The sequence below is a fragment of the Balearica regulorum genome, chromosome 15 (genome assembly GCF_011004875.1).
Source record: "Balearica regulorum gibbericeps isolate bBalReg1 chromosome 15, bBalReg1.pri, whole genome shotgun sequence".
Classification (NCBI taxonomy): Eukaryota; Metazoa; Chordata; class Aves; order Gruiformes; family Gruidae; genus Balearica; species Balearica regulorum.
Window position 1 is genome coordinate 7,630,041 of NC_046198.1, and position 22,545 is coordinate 7,652,585.

General features: G+C 50.1%; 1 long non-coding RNA gene across 1 annotated transcript in view; it reads left to right on the forward strand.

Annotated features, from left to right (window-relative positions):
* Positions 1–22,545, forward strand: part of LOC142603933 (uncharacterized) — a 175,999-nt gene that overhangs the window by 150,647 nt on the left and 2,807 nt on the right. The window contains exon 5 of the long non-coding RNA XR_012837823.1: positions 21,523–21,678. This is a non-coding gene — a long non-coding RNA (uncharacterized LOC142603933). The remainder of the gene's footprint in view (positions 1–21,522; positions 21,679–22,545) is intronic.

The window sequence follows — 22,545 nt, forward strand, 5'->3', positions numbered from 1 at the left end:
TCCTGCAGTGTCCCCTCCGGGCAGACGGGTCCCTCGGCCGCATTGCTGCATCGCTGGTCCTCACCAGCACCAGGATCAGCCATCGCTTCCCAGCACAGTCACCTCCTGCATCCCCTGTCACGCGAGCCGTGGGGACCATGGCGTCACTGTTATTGGCAGGGTTGTTGCTGTTTTGTTTGTGGCATTAAAACTCCTTCTTGATAAAAATCAAACCGTGAAATTGTTGGATATGAGGAAAAGTTTGACCTGCCAATTTCTGTTTCTGGCTTCAGATAATCCTCCCATCCTGGAGGGAGGTGCCAGAGTCTTCTGGCGTAAGCTGAATAACAAGATTTTATTTGCATCAGCTGGAAGTGGCTGGGGGTTTGGAGACTGTAGGAAAATTGCACTTATGTGATTTCATAGGGAGCTTCCTCCCAAAATATGTAAATGAGGCACGAACATCTTTTCTTGTCAAGGGATCCTCACTTCCTTGCAAACCTCCCAGCCCAAGAGGAGCTCACGGAGTTAATGTTCCTGATAAAGGTGCCAGAGATGTGACATATGAACAAGCAGGACCCTGTTCCCAGCATCCCTGTTTGGCAGGTATTTCTGCTGGTGGCGTGGTCCGCAGGGCTGCTCTGGGGCCGGTCCCTTCTCCCTGCAGAGAGCGGGTGCCAGCCGTCACCCTGCGGGACCCTGCTTCGCCTGGGGGCAGCAGCCTCTGGGAAACACTCATTTTTTTCTGATAATCTCATGACCTAAGAATCCTGCAGTTTTACAGCAGCGATGCCCACCTTACCTGCCAATGTCACGTGGATCTAGGGTCCTACCAGCCAGCGATTTCACCACCAAGATCTAACACTCTCACAAGAGGTCACCCCTTTTGCCACGGCTGTGTTCCTCTTCCTTGGCATTTACAAGTCTGCCAGCCACTCTGGTTAAACAAAGATGGGAAACCTCATCCTTGTGTGTCGGAGGATCTTCATCGTCCCATCCTTACTAAGTCGTGTTCTTGCTCCAACCTGCGATCATGGGGAAAGGGTGGGAAAGGCGTTACTTCCAACTGTCTTGGATGATGCTTCTCATTCTGCCATCACGTAAAGGAAAAGCTCTTTGATTCTTCACTGTTGAGTGCGATGTGGTGCCCTTTATATCCCTTGAGACCAGACTGTAAAAATAATAGAAAACTGACATTTAAGCTATTGGAGGCAAGCATTGGGGTTTTTTATATTAGATTGTTCTGAGCTAAAATGCACAAAGGAAAAAAAATCACCAAAAATATGCTGCTTCTTGCGTATTTTGCATTTCAGTATGGATAATACATGCACATCTCAGAGCAGATTATATTAATGTTTCTGAACATTGATGAGTCCAAACCCACTAAAAGCTGTACACGGCAGCTCAGAGGGTGTGGGAGTAACAGAGGCGCTGGGAAGTCAGAATACAGGCGGGGAGCTGTTTGCTTTTTTCATGGCTCGTGTCTCCTCCTATCTCTCATACTTTTATTTTCAGGGGCTATTTTTTTCTTCACATTTTGGTGGTGTGCTGAATACAGATGAGACACAATGTACACAGAGCTATTAGAATGACACACACTTATTTTGTGTTTTTGGAAAAAAACCTAAACTCCTGATCAGGTTAGCCTGGCACAGCCTGAAAACGATGTGAGACACCTGGCTAGCGATAGTCCCTTAGCTGGCTGAAATCCCTGGTCTGCTGGCGAGTGCCCTGTGTGGGGAAATGCCAGCGCAGGGGTCGGATCTACCTGCCGTGTCCGTGGGTGCCGCAGGATGCTGCGCCCCACGGCCGCATGCGTTCGGCCATGCCGGACCGCGGCTGCTCTCGCTCCTGCCCTGGGGCTGGGGCTGCCTTCGCTCCGGCAGCCTTCTGGAATCTGTCTGGTCTGAAGCGCAGGAGTCTGATGATTTATGATCTGGCCAGTTCTCTCCGTGCCTGCGTGTCCCGAGGTGAAGTGATATTTCTTTCCGTAAATTTCAGGGATTTCCACATGTATTCAGGGATCTCCCTTTACAGAGTGCCTGGCTGGCCACTGTGGTTCAGGCAGAGCTGATCAAATACTTATTTGTCAAATGAATTGTCTGATTAATTTTGTCATTTGAAATGATTTTTTTATAAGTCATCTGCAATAACAAATATTTATATTGCCTCCTGACCAGCAATTATTTGCCCTTCCTGATTATAAACTACTATACACCTGCGGCAGCTGATGCTAATGGTCTAAACTTTGGAACAATAATGCGAGAACGTGAAGAAGCACTCCGCAATTCCCTCAGCAGTCTGCAGATCATTTGTATTATCTTCAGCTCTTTTCCAGAATTCTTCCACATACATTTTTTGACAAAAGGAGACTGCACAGACCCCATGAAGGTCAAAGCTATTAAAAATCTTTTCAGTGAGTAGTGCTGCAGATCTCCAAACACTTGCAGCTCTCCAGGGAAAGTCTGAACTGGCATTTTTCACCTCTAGTTGTTCCAGTCCCATCCGGCACCCACCAAAAGAAACCATTGTGGAAAATAACTTTCTGAAGCACCTGGGTCCATCAAACTAGGCTTGATGAAATAGCCATTGTATTGTACCTGTTGAACCTAGAGAGATAAATACATCCGTTCAAGTAATTCATGTGACTGAAAAAATATAGGGCATGCTAGATGCAAGGCATTTTAAAATACAAGGGAACGTTTGTTCAATATTTTCTCAGGTATCTGTGGAATCTGTATCAATAAAGAAAATCATGTGGGTTAAATTGACCTTGCAGTGGCTGCTCTAAGACTGCACGTATGTGGCAAGGTTTTGTTGCTCGCTATTTTACCTGCTTTCACCTCACTTTGTGAGATGCCTCAGAAGCTCCCTTCAGACACTTCTGGATTTGAATGATGTAAATAGTGGTGTCATCTGTGTGCTGTGCTGAGTTCTCATTCTGCCTGCCGTCTCACTTGTTGGCCTGTATGTTAAATGAAAGCAGTTCCCATGCCAGCCGGGATGGCACCCTGCTAATAGCCTTTGTCCTGCAAGCATCTATGATTTATATGAGCTCTCTGTTCCTGCCTCCTCGGTCCCAGCTGGGGGTGGGTCTGTAGGGATGCTGCAGGACTTCGCTGCATATGACCAATAATGTCACCCTCATGCCTGCGACGTTTCTGAGAGATGATGTGAGAATGACATTGCCTGCAGCCTCTGTGTCTGAGCCAATTAAACAGAGAAATTAAACAATGTCTGAGTCAATTAAAAAGAGAAATTAAACAATGTGACAAACAGGAGACAATGGAGACAAAGCTCACTGCTGAAGCACATCTAAGGAAGGACAGCAAGTACATGTACACCAGCCGGTGTCTGGCCACAGTGCTGCTGCGGTGCCATCCCCAGGTCTTTGCGATCATCTCACCGCAGAGTGGGAATCATCTCATGGTGGGGCTGGAGCTGTAACTGCTCTGAACCCATTTCTCAGGAGACATTGCCTCCGTGGTCTGAGCTCTCCTCCTGGCGCCTTCTCTCCTGTGCTGGCAGTGGAGTCAAGCAAAGCCCCTTCCTTCCTTCCGGGGCACTTGAGCAGATATTTTCTGGCCTCACAGGCCGGATTCTCGGTGAGGAGTGCGGGGACTGCGAGGGACTCATGGAGCTGGCTCTGGCAAGGCCAGCATCCCTCAGACTTGCGGTAGTGCGTAGTCTCAGCCTGGAGCTCAGCGATGATACAGACCAGCTCTGCAATCCAGAGCCACTGTTTATGGTCACAGACGTGGCATCCAGCTCAATGAGTAATTCCTGCAGTGAGCTTGCATGTTTGGTTAAGCTACAACATTTCTCCCTGAAAGATAACAATCCAAGACTGAAAACTTAAAAAAAATCCACAGTATTCCTCACTGCTCCCCTCAACCTGCTGGTGGAAGGGAGAGGCTGTCTAGAGAGCAGCACAAGCCCCTTCTGGAGGCTTGCAAGGTGCTGCTGGAATGTATTTTCCCAATAACTTTAGGGAAAATTATAAATCAGCACCATAAATTTAGCCGTGCTTCGCTAAGTCAGCACAGAGCAGCTAGTACAGGTGCTTGGTAATGCACTAGCAGGAATGAAAGCTACTGTATTTCAAAAACCCTGACACTTTCTCCACCTAGGGAAATGGTTACTGGAGCGTCAAGAGCTCAGGCACTGTCACCACCGTCACCTACGCATTTGCCCACGTGCTGTGCGCAGGGTGGACGTGAGTCCCAGGGAGTCTCTGTCATGCACGCTGCCTCTGCACGCAGGAGCAACGCATGCTGTGGCTGCGGCTGCCAGCAGGCAGATGATGGGCAGGGGGTGTCCCCCCCCAACCCCCCCCAGCAGAGGCTGCGTTATCTGCTGGGCAGCTGGGCTCCTGCTCCAGGCTCTCCTGGGGCTCTCAGGACCTGCCTGGGGGGGGCTTTGGGTCTGCAAAACCACACAGGCAAATGGGACCCATCCGGCTCGTTTCAGCACAGCCCAAAGTGTGAATAGTGTCGAGAGTGTAATAGGCACAGAGAGGTGTTTAGCACCCTTGGAAAGGAAAAGTCAATGGACAGGCCATCACAACTTATCTCTCTGTCCATGCTGTAAGCAATTGGGCTTTCCTGATTCTTTTTCTGCAGTCTATCGAGTGACTTTTCTCTTCCAGAGCTGTTAATAGAAGCAACTAAACCAGACTATGTCTTTGCTGTATCTAATTGGCACTTTCAACGGTAAGTAAAGTGATCTACTAATCATTTTGATCTCTGTTCAGTTCTTTGATCTAGCTGTTGTTCCCAGGTGCATATAGTGACAGCACAATTAATTAATTGCAAGTTTATAATTGTGGAGCTGCAGCGTGCTCTAGTTCACATTTGGAGTTTTACTAGTTGAGTTGCCAGGGTTTGTCATTAATTCTGGCAAACAACAGTGATCCAAAATACCATTCCTTGACCTTTTCAGTTTCCCTAAATCCACAAGCAGAGAGTACACCCCAGGGGTGAGCTCCAGGTTCCTGCAAGGGCTCCCGATGGCAGCGGTGCTGCAGCACTTGGCACCTGGACCTGGCTGGGGGCAAGGGGCCCAGCTGTGGATCAGTGTTTCCTAGAACTGTTTGATTATTTATTGGTAAGTGCTGTGTGAAGCACACAATACAGTTTACAGAGAGAGAGGAGAGGACTGAGGGGAATAACCCAAAGACCTTTCCTAGCATTAACTATTCTGTATCCTTCAGTTTGAAAGGGAATTAATTAAACCTCCTGCTGCAGGGTTTTGATCAGTCCCTGCTGCAGGACAAGATGAGACTGAGCAGGGGAGTGGGATATCCTCCATTGTATACTCTTCTCTGAAGCGGCTGGCAGGAAAGTAAAGCAGATGCATCACAAATCTGATTTGTTTGTGCTGCTCCTTTTGCTCATCTCCTTTCCACACCAAAGAAGTGACATTACTCTTCTAAATCAGCATCAGAGTGGCTGGCATGACCTTGCATTATGGGCAGAGATCTACACGGTACCTGTGGATGAGGTAGGTTCCATTGTGGGAAAGGGCAGGAGAACCTGTTTGCTAACACTGGTGGGCTGAGGGACCTGCAAGCAGCAAGCTGCAGCCCCTTGGGGCCGGGCATGCTCCTGCCAGAGCCAGCTCTGCCACTGTTTCGTGCTCTGACAGGGCTTGTTCAGCCTTGATAGGCTCGTGCTCCATGAGCTGTCGAATCTCTTTGCCAAGAGAACCAGTGGACAAAAGAGCCTCATCTATATATTTTGCCTCCCTTAGAACAAGGCAAATATTTCAGTATCTGTTGAAGAGTATTTGCATTTTTATGGATAAATTCAAGAAAAAAGGCACCACGCAATCCCAATTTGCATCCCTTATTTCCATAGAAACTACAGGAGCCTTGATTGCTTTCATGTGCTTTTGATGAAAATTGAGTGGGGTATCTTTATCCTGCCATAAGGTGGGAAGAAAAATTGGCATTCACAATAATATCTAATGGTTCAAAGGATACTTTTGCAAAACAACTTGCTGTGATTTATTAAATAACTTGGTGTTTTTCAAATAATTGGAAAAAAACTTTCTAGAAAACTTGTTGCAAGCCTTTGCTAAACCACCGTAGATTAACATCCGCTTGTGTGCAGCGAGGATTGTTTACTGGTACCTGACTGCTGCTTGTGAAATTGAGGTTATTCAGCTCCTAATCAAAGTTCAGACACTAGCAGGGAGCAATAAAGACCTTGGGTATCATAATCTATACAAGTGCTTTTAAACTGGGGACGGGGGCGGGAGGCAGTAAATAAAGTACCAGTGCAAGCAGGCGGCTTTACTGTAGGAGCAGAAGTCATTGCAGGGTTAGGGTCGCCTGTGCCTGGCTCGGGCTCCTGGTGCGGGGCTCTGCGGGCAGGGCGCTGCCTGCTCTGCCTGCCTGCCCGCCGGGCACGGGGCAGCGCCCCGTGCCCGGCGGGCAGGCAGGCAGAGCAGGCAGCGCCCTGCCCGTGATGCTGGGCAGTATCCCGGGCGGTGGGGGTCGTGTCCCGGTCCATCTCCCGGCTCGGTATCTCCCCGCCCCGGCGGGAGCGGACACCGCCGCCGATCGCTGCCCCGCTTCCTCTATGGCTCACCTTGCCCGCTGTTTGTAAACATTGATGGCGCTTTAAAAACAACCTTTTTTCTCTTTTGTTTGTTTTATTTTTGGTTGGTTTTGCTCAGATGGAAGACCCGGGCCGGTAATTCTCAGCCTTCAGACGTTCCCAGCCGCCGTTAAGCCCGGTACCGGCGGGGGGATGGCAGCGGGGTGGGGGGGGGGGGGGGGGGGGCGGCAGGGGCTGCTCGTACACGGCTCGATCCGCTTACTGCGTCCTCTTTGGGAACCTCGTGTGGAAGTACTTTGGTGCCCGATCTCATTAATGTGGTGAGAGGCGGCTTTGCAGTTTCTGCCTCCTGGAGCAGGTTGGATTTGCTGTGCCTGCACTGCTCACCCTGACACAAGGCCATTTATATTTGATGGTGTTTGGATGAATTATGCACATAGCCACTAAGAGAAATTTAATGATGGGTTTCGTCTTCTTTTTTTATAGATTTCAGCCTTTGAATTAAGCACCAGTTCGCTCTCGGTGCTACAGGGGATAAAGGGAATATTCCAGTCCCTGCATCCATCACAGCTGCTCTGCCAAGCAAAGTTAACAAGTAAACAGTAATCGCCCACAATTATTGCCCATTACGTGCTCTCTTCACCTGAGATCACACAACAAAGCGTGAGTGTAGAGTCACAGGAGGAGCTGGGTGGCAAGGAGCTGTCAAGATGAAATAACGGCGAAAAAGACCTGTCAAATGCCGGCTCTGTGAAAGACCTAAATCCTCTCCTGATGGCCCCTCGGTGCAATGTACAAGAGCTACTTCTGTGTAATTATAAATTGTCTGCAGGGCTTATCTGAGAGGTCCAGAGTTGACATTACAATAATAGGGTGGGTGAGCTTTATTTAAGGGATAATGTTCCTGGCAGTGGTGTATACATGGCAATAAATGAGTGTGGCGGGTGATTAACACCAGCACGGAGCTTACCTGGTCCCTGCTGCACGGCCGGAGGAAAAGGAGCCCGGCAGGTCCCTGAGTGGCAGCGAGGTCCCTTGGGCCCAGTGGGGCTCCACGTGTGACGGGCTGAGGGTGCCACGGGGCTCCGCGGTGACAGTGGGGCTGTGGGGCTCCATGTGCGACAGGGCACTCTGCGCTGGAGGGCTGAGGTGGATGGACACGGTCCCATCGAGAGAGCGGAGAGGGAGGATTCATGTCGCCTAACTCTGGACACATACCAGTGCCACGTCTCTGTGAAAGCTGTCTGCCTGCACTCCCTTTATAGCTATCGGAGAGGGAAGGGCAATTTTTTGGTGTGGTTTACCTGACCTACTTTAGATGCTTGCTTTAGGATGAATCGGATTATTCTCGGAATTGCCTTTTCTCTCCATTTCTATAAAAAAAGCGGAAGGTGATGAGCTCACATGTGGACCTGCAAGTCAGGAGGGATTGATCCTGTTGGAAATTACCCTACTCACTTCGGCCAACAATTTCTCAGTGTGCTTCGCTGGTTCTACTTTATTTTAAGGATGAATTTTCTACAGTGTTTCCTTAGAAGAGAAAGTTAGAAAGGGAAGGTGCAGAGAACAAGTCTGGCACCTGTGCATTCAAGGTAATTTTTTATTTTCTTGAGCCAGACTTGCCCTGAAGGTTGACCCCCCGTCAGTCTGGGGCAAGACCCTTTCTCCTGTCTCTCTGCTCCCACCCTGCAGAAAAGGAACAGCAGTGCTGAGGATGGAGGGGCTGCTGTGAATCCAGTTGCTTGCAGGGAGGATCCATGCAGGAGCTCGGCTGTCCACAAGCGTGACAGCAGTGAGATGGGGCTGGCTGCCAGCCCTTCGTTAGAGACAGTCCCACAGCTTGCATGCAGAACACTTTGGCTTTGGAGTCAATACCTGAATCTGGCATTTTCTATCAGGGCAAAAATTTAAAAATATAAATAATTGTGGATTCACAGTCTCTGGCTCAAATGTGTCCGAAGCCTCCATGGGAGCTCAGTGCCTGGAGGCAGCTGTGATGTTATTACAGCTGAACATCGTGGGAGGGCAGCTCATCACTGGAGCTCTGTTTAGGGCAGCAGCCCCCACAGTCCTCATGAGAACTGTCGGGCTGCAGTAAATTGCAGGGATCCGTGGCTATTTGAAGGGGAAAGGAAATATCCCTGCTCCTGAATGCATCAGCCGTGAGGGGGCAGGCAGATACTTGCAGGATGAGTTTCCTGCAGAGGAGGCAGACTTCCCAACTGCCCCAGTAATTGGGAAGCAGTAAAAAGGCAATGTGCCCGTTCCGAGAGCTCTGATCCCATCACCAGTCAAAGAGACTGATTTAGATCGGCAGAGCTGCCAGGTTGGTCCCACTTGGGAGAGTTAGTGGTGATATTAACTGGAGGAAATTCTACAGAGTAAGTATTAGCCTTGTATTATGTAGAATTTTTAAGTGCTTCATTAATTTACAGTTCCACTTTTTATTAAATTAATTTGCATTTTAATGAAAAAAATAAGTGGATCCAGCTTTCTTCTTGGAGTAGCAATAACATGCAGCCTGTATGTGAATGAGAGTGCCTGAGCAGAGGGCGAGGCAGCTCTGCGCTCCCAGGTCCCAGGAGCTTCCACCCGTGCAAGGGGGCTGCGGCGCTCCCTCCCCGCGAGAGGCATCTCCTCTCCTCTCTGCGTCCTTGAGGAAGCCTCTGTGGTCAGTCTGGCTCTTTGTGCAGGGGACTATAATGCAGATTAGGGCCTCCACCAAAGCCTGGGGTTAAAAGCTCTAGGAAAATGCAGGAGCGGGATGCAACGATCCTGTCTCACCACGGAAAATGCCTCTTGCTGTGGCCAAGATGCAGCCTTGTCCTCCTCGAAGAGCTGTCGTGTGTCCCTACTGTCAGGCTTTTTTCTTCTCCAAGAAATGAGGGCTGTGACAATGAAATGCATCAGGACTGAAGAGTCCCTGCATCCTTTCCTCTGGGCATGCTGGACAAATTGAAGAGTTTAGCTGAAGGTAAAAAAAAAATATTCTCATTGGCAGGCACCCTTTGAAATGTGCACGCCGTGCTCCCCTCTGACACGTCAGCCATCAGCCCTGCCAAATGCCCTCAAAAGCTCAGCGTTTGTTCCTAATTGGAGATCGTTGCTCTTCAGGGACGCTGACGTCATGATACCCCTTGACTGGCAGGTATCAATTCTGGAGTGAGGCAGACCATACTTCTTTAAATAGCAGGGATCATTCTGAAATCACCGATGATGAGCAACTTGGCTAATATTTCAAGTGTGACAAAGGTGACATTTTCCTCTGTAAGGTTGTTCAAATAGGGTTTTGGGATGGTTTTTTTTTCTGGTCATGGTTGGTTGGTTTGTTTGTTTGTTTGTTTTCTCTTGAGAGAATTTCAGGCATAGTTACAGCCAGGCAAAGTAGAAAAACAATCCACCAGCCTCTTTGCCCCCTGGCCCGCAGATCAATAGAGAACATCTCTGGTACCTCCACAGATTCCTAAACTCTTTACTGGCATACAAGCATTTCCTTCAAGGTCCTTCTGCATGTCTTCAGAGAGTCATAATTTAATGATTCTATTCTTCAGGGCTTTACTAACATAAGTTGACTGAAAACGAGATGCTCTCCACCAAACCGTCTTTGTTTCCGATCTCTTTTATCATCAGTTTTGCTGTTAATCTCACAGGCAGCAATCCCACGCATTCCTCTTCCTTTTTAGACAGGTTAATTTAATAAGCCTTTTAATTTTTTTTTTTTCCCAATAGCATCCACATGTCTGCTAAGAGAACGTGGACTCTATTACCTCATGGCTTACGTGCTGCGATGACTTCAGTCAGTGTAAGCCACAAATATGGATCTTCTGACCTAAGCAGCTGGTAGATGACAGGAGCTTCTGGACACCAGGAGCACATAAACTGTAGTTCCTTGCAACTTAGCAGAGGAACACCAGGGGCATTGTGTGTGTAGAGAGGTTTTTTTAGAAAGGAAAATTGAGCAATAAACATCCAGAGAAATGAGACATTTAAACATTCAAAGTAATTGATATCAGGAAAAAAATATGATAGGATGAAATCTATTCCTGCAATAAACTGTCCATTAGTTGGGCCATCAGCATAACCCTAATCTAAAGTTACGAGGATCCATTACAGATATAATCAAATACAATTTTCTATATTCCATGAATCAAAAGCACCATATGTATTAAGAGCCTAGTTTGTCTTTTTGTTCCTGCCTTCTCCTGGAACAGTATATATCTGATTTCTTGTGTTATATTGCTCTGATGTCTGCTAAGGGCACCATGCCCTAGAAATTCACATTAAATAACTGAGAGCGAGCACTAGAAATGAAAAAAGTGAAATACTATCTAGACAGCTGGAAGTAAAAATATGAAAAGTGTTGCACTTACAGAAGGAAAAAAAGCCTATTTTTATGACTTGAATAGACAGTTTGGTATAAAGAGAAATTCCTCACCCAAGATCAGACATACAGCTGAGCTGCAGCAGGCAGCCTGAAATGTTGTAATCCGCAATATGCCGAGGTGCAGTACAGATATGGGCTTCAAAGAGCGGGCTAGGATGTCGATACGGATGTAGAGCATGCAAAAGCACAGAGGTTCCCAAACTTGCTGGGCTAATGATCACTGCCATCCCCGGACAGGTTTTGGCTTCGTAAGCATGCGTGCATTGAGCTTTTAATGGAGATGCTACAGACAGGGTGAGTCTGCAGCCAGATGTGGTCTGCAGGCTGCTGTCCAACACTGAAGGATGCTCCTTGAATTCTCAGGAGCCTGACTTCCAGCTTTTCCTTTCTTCCCCTTTGTTTTGTAAATTTTTTCCGTTTCTTGCCATTGACTAGATTGCCCTTCTTCACAGCCCACTCCCAGGCCGCTGCCTCCCTGTCCTTGCCTCTGCTCAGCAAGGGATGTATGTGTGTAGGCACATGACAAATCCCATCCTGTCCAGCTCGTGGACATGTCCTAGGTCCGCCTGAAGACTCTGGCTCTCAGTACCTACATCACACCAACTGTCATCTTTGAAATACAGAGAAATTCAAAGCTGGAGTGACTTCTCCAGGTTTCAGAAAGACCTGCGCTGCCCACAGCTTTGGCATTGCCCTTGGCCCTGGACCCCTTCTTTCCTTCAGCTCCACGTGCAGCAGGGCGACCTACCAGACAAACCATGCAGCCTCCAGTTTTTTGTTTCCAGGCAATTATCAGAGGCTTTGCTTTAACATGAAACGCCTTTGCCAATGTCAGAGAAACCAGTGGCCAGGGGACACTTCATCAGAAGAGCCTAGAGGGAACTGTCTGGGTTTGTAAGGGCTCACACTTCCTATCAGAAATTCCCCACATCTTTGAACACAATTTTCCAGAACGGTGTGTGTGTGACCTGCATGTGGGCCCCAACCCAGGGGTTTTGAGGTGGGCAGCAGTGTCAGCAGGAGCCTGCTGTCTAGAGCGATCTACTGTCCTTACCACCTCGCTAATTCTCCAGCTGTTCTCTAATCCCCTCTGGAAAAAAAAAAAAATCTCTTGTGTCTCCCTAGCCTATCCCATTGATTTATCTGCCTCAGTTCTTCTCCATAGGTGCCTGTCCATAAGAAGGGAAGCTTTAATTTATTCATCACACAGGACTTTTATGCCATTTCCTCCAGTATTATGTATGTACTTCCACTGCTGACCTGTATTATTTGGCTCTTCAAAACCTTTTGGGCAACACCCAGCAGGGAAGGCACTGCCAGAAGAGCACTCTGGCACCGTGGTGTTGCTGGTGCTCAGTGGGTTGGCCGTGTACCTTGGTTCCATCAGCCTGGCAGACTCCAGGGGTACCAGTCGGTGTCCTTGCTTACTCTGGCTCTTGGTTCTTGCCCTCCGTGATGTTTCCCCTCGCCATGCGCTGCGGCTCCCCGTGGGCCAGCTCCCTCTGTACAGGCTGATCCTGCTCAGAGAACCAGGGTGAGACCTGGGAGAGGTTTTCTTGGGTGAAGCAGGAGCAGCAGCGGGTCTTGTCCACCAGCGTGGGGATCAGCTTTCAGGGCATGTTGCAAGCTTGCTGCTAGATTCTAGGGCGAGGAGCAAAGGGTTATAAAAGGGTAATATTCTGTTGGTAATTAGGACACGAGTTAGTGGCCTTGTAATCAGCTCGAGTCAATTAATGGATGTGAGATGCTGAGAGAGTCCCACTGCAGGGGATGGGAAGTGAAAGCCTGCCGAGGGCATTGAGTGGGAGAGGGATCGCATCCCTTGGCTGAGTCGGATGCTGCCAGCAGCTGAGACGAGAGAAGGAGAGGCAAGAAGGAATGAAATCCGGTTTTGAATTTCTTTGCCTGAGAGCTGGGGATCAGCCAGATAATGAGGTAGCAAGTTCTGAGGGCAAAGGAAGAGCTTGGGACACGGTTAGCTGCTCATTAGCAGCCAGAGACGTGTTAGCTCTCAGCACAGTTGCTAGCTCTTTGCTCTGGCCAAGCCTTTGAATGTCCCTGGAAGGAGGGCTTGCACGCTACTCCCTGCGGCAGCGGCTCCCAGCAGCCTCCGACCGCTCGTGAGCAGCAGAACAGCAACTCTGAAGCTGCTGTGCTAAAGGCTTGAGAAATTAATTTTGCCTGTCAGAGATTCAAATGTGTGTGAACTGGGGTTCAGCAAGGTAAGCTAACCCACCTGGCTGCACTCCAGCTCCGGGAATGCTGCTCACCGCAGGGAAGGGAAGGCCGGCAAGTACCTGCCTGTGTAAGCTGGTATTGTCTTCCACATAAAACATGCCCTTAATTAATAGCTAGCATGAACCTAAGCCGCTATCTCTGTTATCAATTTGTGGATGTGGTTGGATTGTCTGTCTCCCAGGACAGTAATATCCCTTCATCTTATTGCAAATTGCTCGCAGCATCCTTCTATTACACAGGCTTAATGCTTGAAAAATAGAGATTTAATACTCCACCATATCAGACTAAGTGAGGTCAAAGCAATTCATATTCACGATCCCACAAAGCTCCTGATAGTGTTTCCTGTGAGAAATGTGGATGTGGAGGTAGCAAACCGGGGAGATCTTGCCCCTGCTCCCAGCTGTCCCGCACCAACGGGGACCAGAAGGGCCTCCCACGGCAGGAGCGTGGGGTCCGTTCCGCAGGAGGCGAGCGGATGTGCCGGTGCACGGCTGCGGCGGATGGGGGGGCTGGCGGGGCCCCGCTGCCAGGCTGTGCCTGCCCCCCCACACCACCCCCCCGCCCATCCCCACGCTGCTGCCGCTTCTTCCTCTGTTTTGCTGTTTTGCCGTTTCGCTGTGTTTTTCTAGACCAGAATGGCAGCAGCACGCGTATTTGCTGTGTGTGATACAATCGGAGCACGCCGTGCGTGTTTCCAGGGTGCTGACTATTCCCCAGGTGCTGGATGGTTGATGTGTTTTTAATAAGCTGTTTGTAAGTAAGTTGCGTGCAAGTTTCCTACAACTGCCAATTGTCACCTTGCCTCCTGAATACAAAGCCTAGGAGTAACACATCCTGTATTTACATGTTTATTTTTGTCCTGAAATGTATATATTTTGAGAGAAATTAATAGCTGGTGTGTGTGTGAGCCTTGAGGGTTCCCTCCCCAGCAAGAAAAGATTTATCTCCAGGGATGATGTGTATATTGCCAGGACACATTCTTTCTGCATTTGCTTTTATGTGTGTGCCAGGACATGGATTTCACCTGCAACTCATGAGGAAATATCTAAGCACATAAAATAAATGGAAAGTTTAGGTTCAGAGGGATTTATGTGCAGAAATTAAAGACGGGTAAGGAGAAATATCCCTTTGCCTTGCACAAAACCAGTGTAACAGACATAATTCTCCTGGTGTGAGCTGAACAGACCTGGAGCTACCTCCTTCCCCAAACAGCCAGACAAGCTGGGGCTGATAAACAGTCTCGCTGGACGTACTTCGCAGTTAGGTGGATCTTGCCTGGAGGCTTGGGTACGGGAAACAGCCCTCAATGGCGCAGACCAGGGTGGTCTCTGAGACGTGTGAAGGCTGTCTATCCCCATTCAGGGGACCAAGCGCAGGGGTTGTCCCTGGCTTTTGGGCCAAAGTGGCCACCCAGGATCCAAACATCAGTCTCCTGAGAGGGGACTAGAAGAAGAGCCCAGAGGTACCAGGAGCAGGTGCAGCAGAGGAGGTGAAGGACTGTCCTGGGAGACGGGAGGATTTTGTCTGCAGTTTCCATTTGCTGTGTGTAAGGACTCTTGCAGTCAGGGGCTTCTGATGACTGAACTCATCCCAAGGCTGTGACCATCCACGGGACGCTGCGTGCTCTGCAGGAGGGTCATTTGCAGAGGTCCTGGGAGCTGGGGGCTGCCACTGGTAGCTGGCTCCACCACGGCTCATCCCCATCCGCTGTCTGCGGCGCTGTTGCGTGATGCTAGAGGTGGTACTGCAAAGGCTCCCTGCATCTTTCCTGGCCTTAAGAAGCTCCCTCTGAGGGAAACTGCCTCTCACCTTGGGAAAGGGGACCTCTGACCTGTATCTCTTCATTAGTGGGCAACAGAGGGAAGGTTTATATCCCTGTCTTCAAGACCTGCGGGAGTCCCAAGAATCCTGTAAGAGACTAAAGATGATCCGTATCATAGACTACATTTTGCTTGGGCAAAACTATAGACTGTGTAGAAAGACTGTGTTTTGCTTCAACACTAAAAAAGTATGATTTTGGAATCTCAGAGATAATGAGACTGTGATAGGGCTGCACTGGAGGACTGTCACAACAAGAGGCGACCTGAATGTTTGTCAGCAAGACAGCAGACAGGGAGCATGGCTATCTCCGCTCCAGCCTCAGAGGAACACGTCCCAGTGGGAAGCATCAGTGCTGCCATGGCAGAGCAGGCTGCCTTTCTGCTGGCTTCTGCACAGACAGTGCTTGGCAGCAGCACTGTCACTAAAAACACTACTGGTCACAAAAAAGGATTGTTTCCAAGTTTGAGGAATTCTTAGAATGAAACTGCTGAACTAAAATTAACTGGCTCAGCTCACAGTGAGGTCTACAAAAATGTCTTGATGACAGAAGGAGAGGTGGCTGCAGAGAGCCACGGAGGTTTTCTCTGCTGTGAGCAATCGACTGGTGACCGTGGGTTGCACCGGCATGATGGTGAATGGCACCTCTGCAGCAAACGTTTCCAGTAAGGGGGCTGTCAGGAGCATGTGGTGTCTTCTGTGGCACCGTGACACGCTGACGAGCTCTGACGGATGGCTAATTGCTCAGGGTAGTCTGACATAATGGAGCAGTTCTGAGAGCACCTCAGCTGTGGAGGTCAGCAGTGACGCAGAAGGCATAATTTTTCATAACATGCTCCTTGTATCCTACAACTCCTTCTGTAATGGACTAGCAAATTACCACACTATTTAAAAGGTAGCAATTTATAACATTTTGATAACTGTGTGCTCCTGAGGCTATATCATCTGTGCCTGTGAAGAGAATGAGCGAGAGTGCTCCCCTCCCTACAACATGGACAGGTGGAAACACAAACATGCGTGTGCCTCTGCCATCCCAACACCTTCCCTTCAGTGCAGATCAGAGGTTCATCAGGCCAGACGCGGGAAAAGAGCTCTCCCTCTCAGGCACGGGCTGTCTCTCTCCCATTCCTGCTCTTTTCAATGTTTCTGCTTTGGGGACCCTGGTGAGGTTCCAGTGCCCACCCAGTCTTACCATTTCCTCGCTCAGCTCCCTGGAGTCCACGTGTGCGTTGCTCGTCTGGGTGCACTCGGCAGCTCTCCTGTATGCACTGTGTCCTGTCACAAGGAATTACTTCAGTCCCCACGAGGTGTCTGGGTGGTTGCTCCCACAGAGGAACTGCAATCATGCCGAAGTGGCGGGGCTCACTGAGCCAGGCTGACCCTATTACAAAGCCCCAGAGCCAGCAGGCAAATTTTTTTAAGATCTCTCCTTACCTCTTGCTGGGAACGCACCTTGGGGCTCCATCCCATGGCAGCTGCCATCGTGTCTGCATGCTGTCTGCAAATGCACTCTGACCACCATACACGCATCTAGACGTCTCATTCACTGTATTTTGAATACGTGCTGCCCCTCTGCTGCTGCCGTTCTGCGCTGATGTCTCCTGTGCTGCATGGGAGGAATCTCCCTTCATTTCTTGCCAAGAGGGATCCGAAGAATTGAGTGCCTGAAGAATTTTGCATGGAAACATTCATCCCTCTCCAGTAAATAAAATCTCACCCCCAGGTCATGGCAGCAGGTCAGCTTTTCTGCACAAATTGGGCCCTGTGCAATTTCCTTCACCGAAGCCTTTGCCTTCAGCAGAACTGCCCGGCACTGTGTCCTAGGAGGAAGGGAGCGGCAGGATCAGAGCGCGCTGGTGCGGGGTCTGGGCAACTGGCGAGTCTCCCCATCACACAGCAATTAGCAAAGTGCACATCCAGCCGCACAAGGCTGGTGCAGAGCTCGGGGTGCACGAAGGGATGCTGGTTCTCTGGCTCCGGGCTGAGCAATGGGCTTTGTTATCCCCCGCAGAGCGGGCTGGGAGCTAAGGGGAGGTGGGAGCAAAGTCCCAGGAAGCCAGGAAAATTGGATGACAGTGCTAGACTTGGAGGACACGTCTTCTGGAGACTTCGATGCTGCAAAATTTGCAAGCCTAAAGCAATTCATTCTTTCCAAAAGAAAGAGCAGATACGTGTTTGCCTGCTAAGTGCTCTTGGCTGCATGTGTGCAGGTAAATCCATGCAGCTGTGTTAGAGCAGCCAATTTGCAGTGAGCGTGCATGTGACTGTACGTGTTTGATGACAGCAAAGTGTTCCTGCATTAGTACCACAGCAACATTTTTTATTAACTGTCTGCTTTCCCTCTGGAGTGATGTAACTTTGCTCCATGCTGCAGAGATGGGTCCAATTAATCGGATGGATAAAAGTGGTTAATGCACCTTGGAGAAGCGTAATTTAATTGGAAATGATTATTACGTGCTGCCTCTATGTAAAGAGTGTGAGAATCAGCACTAATGACTCTGTTGTGAACATGACTTTTAATTGCTATATGATTCCGTGCTTTAAGTCTTTTTCTGGGTATGCTTTTGTTTCCCAGAGATTTCAGGTGGGATGCTGATTGCAATGACACACCGGGGACGAACAAGGCACATTCCAGTGAGTTGGGGCTGTCAATCCTGTTTGTGCTGATTCTTAGGTGGAACTAGAATTGCTGATTTGCCTTTGAAATCTGCAGAGATCGGCTCTGCACTGTGCCAAGGACTCCCAGGAAGCAGCGTGCCTGGCTGGTGGCATCAGCCCACACCCTGCCTTCTCGCTCACTGCCGATTCCCCGTTTGATGGAGGTTTGCTTTCCAGCAGTTATGCCCACTGAGGCAAAAGCTGTTCTCTGCTGCATTGTGTGCCTTGCAGTTTGGCATTGCCTTTCTCACCACGTCTCTGCCGATTCGAATGTAATCCGTAGAACGCTGCTCTTTCCCTTGCTGTGTGCAAACTGCGTTAGAGGCAGCAGACGCAGGTAGGTTGTGCTGAATGGCACGTGCACTGCAGGCAGCTCTTTGTTACACCCACGTAGGCTGTGGATGCCGTGGCATTAAAACTGGTGACGTTGGTAGTAGTAACGAAGCTCCTGTATGTCCCCCTGCTGTAGTACGAATTGTGTACAGGGACATTCACCCGTGGAGCTAATGAGCAACAACTGGATGAAAGATGGAAAATTAAGCCTGTACAACCTGCAAAGAAGAGAGCAAACCAAGGAAGGGGAACTTTTTCTCCCCCACAGAGCTGTGAAATACTCCCAGTTCACAGGCCACTTGTGGCATCTTTTTCAGCCCCTTGGGTTTTGCTGCAACACAGGAATGATGCTTACACAGATGGCGAAGATACGGTTTTGTAAAGGCATGGAAAATGTCTGTGAGTAGACCAGATATCAGGCTGTCATGAGCACAAACGTATCTGTGCATTGTTTTCCCATTTTCCAGGCTCCCGGACAAGTGCCACTACAACCAACAATTTTCCTGTCCTTTTCCCCCTTGCTTTTACAAATATCTTAAACCAAACCCCTCCTTCCCAGCAGGAACAGAATGCACTACTGGGTATAGAATAAAAAAAAAAAAACCATCAGGGTTTTGAATCCATCAAGGAGAAACTGGGGAAAAAGTTTCTGTTAGCTGTAAACCCACCCAGCGCCCACTGAGCTCCCTGCATCCCCCAGACCTGCTCCTCCCCGCGCCGGGGGGCCGGGGGGCCGAGGGGCGGCCGTTCCCCTGCCCCTGGAGAAGGAGCTCAGCAGCCCCGGACCTGCAGCGCTGTGCCCCCCAACTGGTCCCAGCCCACCGTGACAAGCGCTGGGCAAAAGTGGGGAACGAACGTGTGATACGACCCTCAGTGCCCTTTCTCTGTTGAGTGGGGTGAAGTCCGGTGCAGGGATTAAATTAGCCCCGACTGCCGCTGGCTGAGCGTGAGTCGTGGCCAGTGCTGGGAACTGCATCCCATGGCTTGGTCCTCTCCCTCTTCCTGTCTTCTCCTCCCGCAGGAGCCAGAGGAGCGAAGGCGGACTGCCTGTCCCTGGGGGAAGCACGCAGGGTGGACTTGTCTGGCGGTGACAGCAGTGTGATAGGTTTTACCTCGTTGTACAGCTGGCCCATTCAGTTTGAACAAAACACATTCAGAAATGCGTCTCTGTCGGCAGCACTGCGATAAGCAAATATCCCTGAACAAAGAAGGACTCGGGGAGATCTTCATAAGGATCAGATGTTTATCAAAGAGCAATAGAAAATGTAGAAAAATTAGCTGGTCAGTGCATGGGCTGTTTGGAGCCTGGGAGCCTGGAGCCAAGCCGTGCCAGCAGCGGGTCTCCTCTCCTTGCCCCAGTGGCTGGTGTCCCCATCCCCTGCCGGGAGTGCCTGTGACAGCAATGGCCCAGACAGCTCCTGCACATCTCCTCGGCCATGCCCCCATGGCCAAAACCCTCCCTCCTCCTCGGGCAGGGGGAGCTGCCTTGCATCTTCCCAGGGGTGGTGAAGGCATCTCCAGGGAGGCAGCAGGTTTCCTTGCCGTGCTGCGTGTCGGGGGCTGCTCCGCTCTGAAAGGAGGGTAAGAGCATGCCGGTACTCTTGCAGATTTTCCCTGTAGGAAAATTATAGTAATTCACCAGAATAAAATACACATTTTAGAGAAGAGAAATTAAATTTTTAAGCAGTTCTACAGGGGAAGGAGGAGGAAACAGAAGAACATGGTTTTATTTCATAGTCTTACGGTCCCCATGCTCCCTGGCTTTACAGCGAGTAAGGCTGAGCCCGTGCTGGCTGGGCACCAGGCACAGCTGGGAGAGACCCTTTGTGCCTGCCCAGGGAGAACCGTGCAAGTGCACGGTGCTGGGGTACCCCATCCCCAGGTGATCCGTACCCCTCCTGTGGGGTTTGTCTGGCGCTGCACAGCCCGTGAATCCCGCTCTCCGACGGTGCTTGTACGCCAAACTGTGCGCCCAGTGACCCAGCTGGCAGCTTCCCACAGCCTAACCACTGGGCCATACTGGTTCTGCTTTTTACTTCCAGAGCCAATGGAGCATGGGAGACTGCTGCCTGCCGGGGCTGGGCATCGCTTCCTGTGACAAGGAGAGGACAAGGTGATCAGGCTGATGGCTGCCTGATGGGACGCAGGTGCACCAGCAGAGCTGCTGGGAACCTTGCGTATTGCCCCGCTGCACAGCGGACGCTTAGGTCTAGTGCGATTGTGTCCCTGTTTAGGAGCACTAAATTTGTTCACAAATCTGAAAGGAAACAAAAGGTGCTCTTTTAAAGTAAAAATGCCATTCACAAGTTCTATAATATGTATTCTATTTGAACTTACTTAAAAAAGTGACCTTTAAGTATTTAGTTCACTCACTTTGATGTTAGATACAATTTTCTCCAGTAAATCTCATTTTAGCTGTTGCTTTAAATTAAGTAAATTCTCCTCCTGCAAGACTGGTAACCAGCAGTTGCATCTTGCAGAGATTTTCTAGTTGTTCAGTGGAAGTGCGATGCACGGATCTGTGAATCTCATTCACCAGCTCTGCGCTTAGCTGTGGCATGAACCCCGACGTCCTGCTGTGTTTGCTGTGGTTTTTAACTCAGATCCATCTTCCCAGGGAAGGTGGTTTGCTCTGGCTGTGTGGGAAGTGTTTAGCATTATCTCCTAACTGTGTGCAGATGTTCCTCTTTAATTGATTTTAAATTGTTAAAAAAATCATAATCAATAGTGGAGTTGTGGTCCTTATAAACATGATCTCAGCAAGCAGGCAGTGCCTTTGCTACTGAGTCCAGAAACATTGAGGCTTTGCAGGAAGCGTTTCCTGCCTTGTTTCTTAAAGATGGAGTTGTGTGTTGCTGAAAAGACACAGGACATAGCTTATCTGTTCCCCGTACCTAAAAAGTGAGAAATACAGAGTATGGAGAGCCAGTGCTGCCAAAGTGCTATGATAGTTGGCCAGAGGCACTAAACGTGGAAAGGTGCTCAAGGGAGGATCCTGCCGCAGCCGAAATGAGATCGGAGGCACGGGGTTTGTGTAAGCAGAAACTGGAGAGGCTGAAGAGGCTGTACACCACTGACCAGGGCATCCCAGATTCCCGCTCCAGGACGCTCACCCTGTGAGCTTGCCGGGTTCCTCCTGGCTCTCCAGATCATTAGCCCAAAAGCTTGTTTCTAGTCCTCTGGCAGCACTGTAGAGATCCGAAGTTCACGTATCGGCCCTGACTCAGGGGTCTCTTCTGACTCTAAGGTGCGTCGGCCAGACTCCCAGCACTGACGTTACCTTCTTTGCCCACATCTGTTGGTGACAGCACAGAGATGATCAGTGAAGAAAAAGCTGGAGATTAAGTGGAGCTGAGATGCATGAATGCCTGTTATCACCCTGCCCGGAGCGGCAGGACCGGGGAAAGGGAGGAGGCGGCTCCTGTTCCTGGGAAAGGGCTCTCCTTACCCACCAGCACGGCGACACCGTGCCGTGGGCACTCTTGCTGCCACCTGCAAGCAGCCTCTGACCCTCTGAGGCAGGACAGTAGCATCTTCTCTGTTTCCCAGGTAGCTCAGGATGCACAGAGGAGCTGGGTGGCCCGTCCAGCCATGCCAAAATGATGTGAGCCGGGGCAGCGGTGTGCAGGGCACAGCCAGGTGCTGGGGTAACTGAGGAAGAGACACTCTGAAGAGGACAAAAGAAACCTCACTGCCATCCAACAGGTAAGACCCTGAGGAGGGGGCTGGCACCAGCATGGTAGTCCTGCTTTTATGTTGCAAATGTGTGCATTGCGGATAATTCCGTGTAGAGGGGAGAGGGAGGGACAGAGGGGACAGTGGATCTGAAGCGGTCCATGGCTTTGTGTTTGTGCCACCTCTCAGGCCATTTCCAGATTGGCATGTCCCTACCACCACTCAAGGACCTGTCAGAGGAATTAGGAAAGACACAACCTGTAAACAACGAAGCCCAAGACACCCTATGTAAATTTAAGCACAAAAGGAAAAAGCCTCTGTGGGCTCACCATTTGCCTTGACAGTCTCCACTTTGTATCTTGAATTTCCCAACCATTGTTTTCTTCTCTGTAGTGATGTACAACAAAGGCGGAGTGAGCAGGCTCCGAGGGAGCACAGGCAGCCCTCAAAGCAGCATCTTTGCCACACGAATCAAACCCCAGCTCTTGTTATTTGTTCACCGCAGAGAAAAAGGAACTCCTGAACCACTGTGAGGAGGAAGAAAGGGGAGGTGCATTTGTGTGTGTATGTGCACAGAGTGGGGAGGCACCCCACAGCCGCGCTCCCTGCGCTGCTGAGCAGGACCCTCGTGTGTCAGTCCAAACGCCTGCTGAGCCCACCAGCGCCGACGGGCGGCCCTGGCAGCGCGGGGAGCTCTGCCTTTCCTCTGCGCAGCCTGTGCTCCAGCCTGAGGAGCTGGGTGTCTATTTAAGCGCCCCCCCAGAGCCAAGGCATCTTGGCGGGCCGGTGCCTGGGGGGTCCAGCCGAGGATGGTGGGGGGGCTCTGCTGGGACGGGGTGGCTGCACCTCCCATCAGGGCACTGCCTTTGTCTGTTCCTCCTGCTGCTGGGGTGGCAT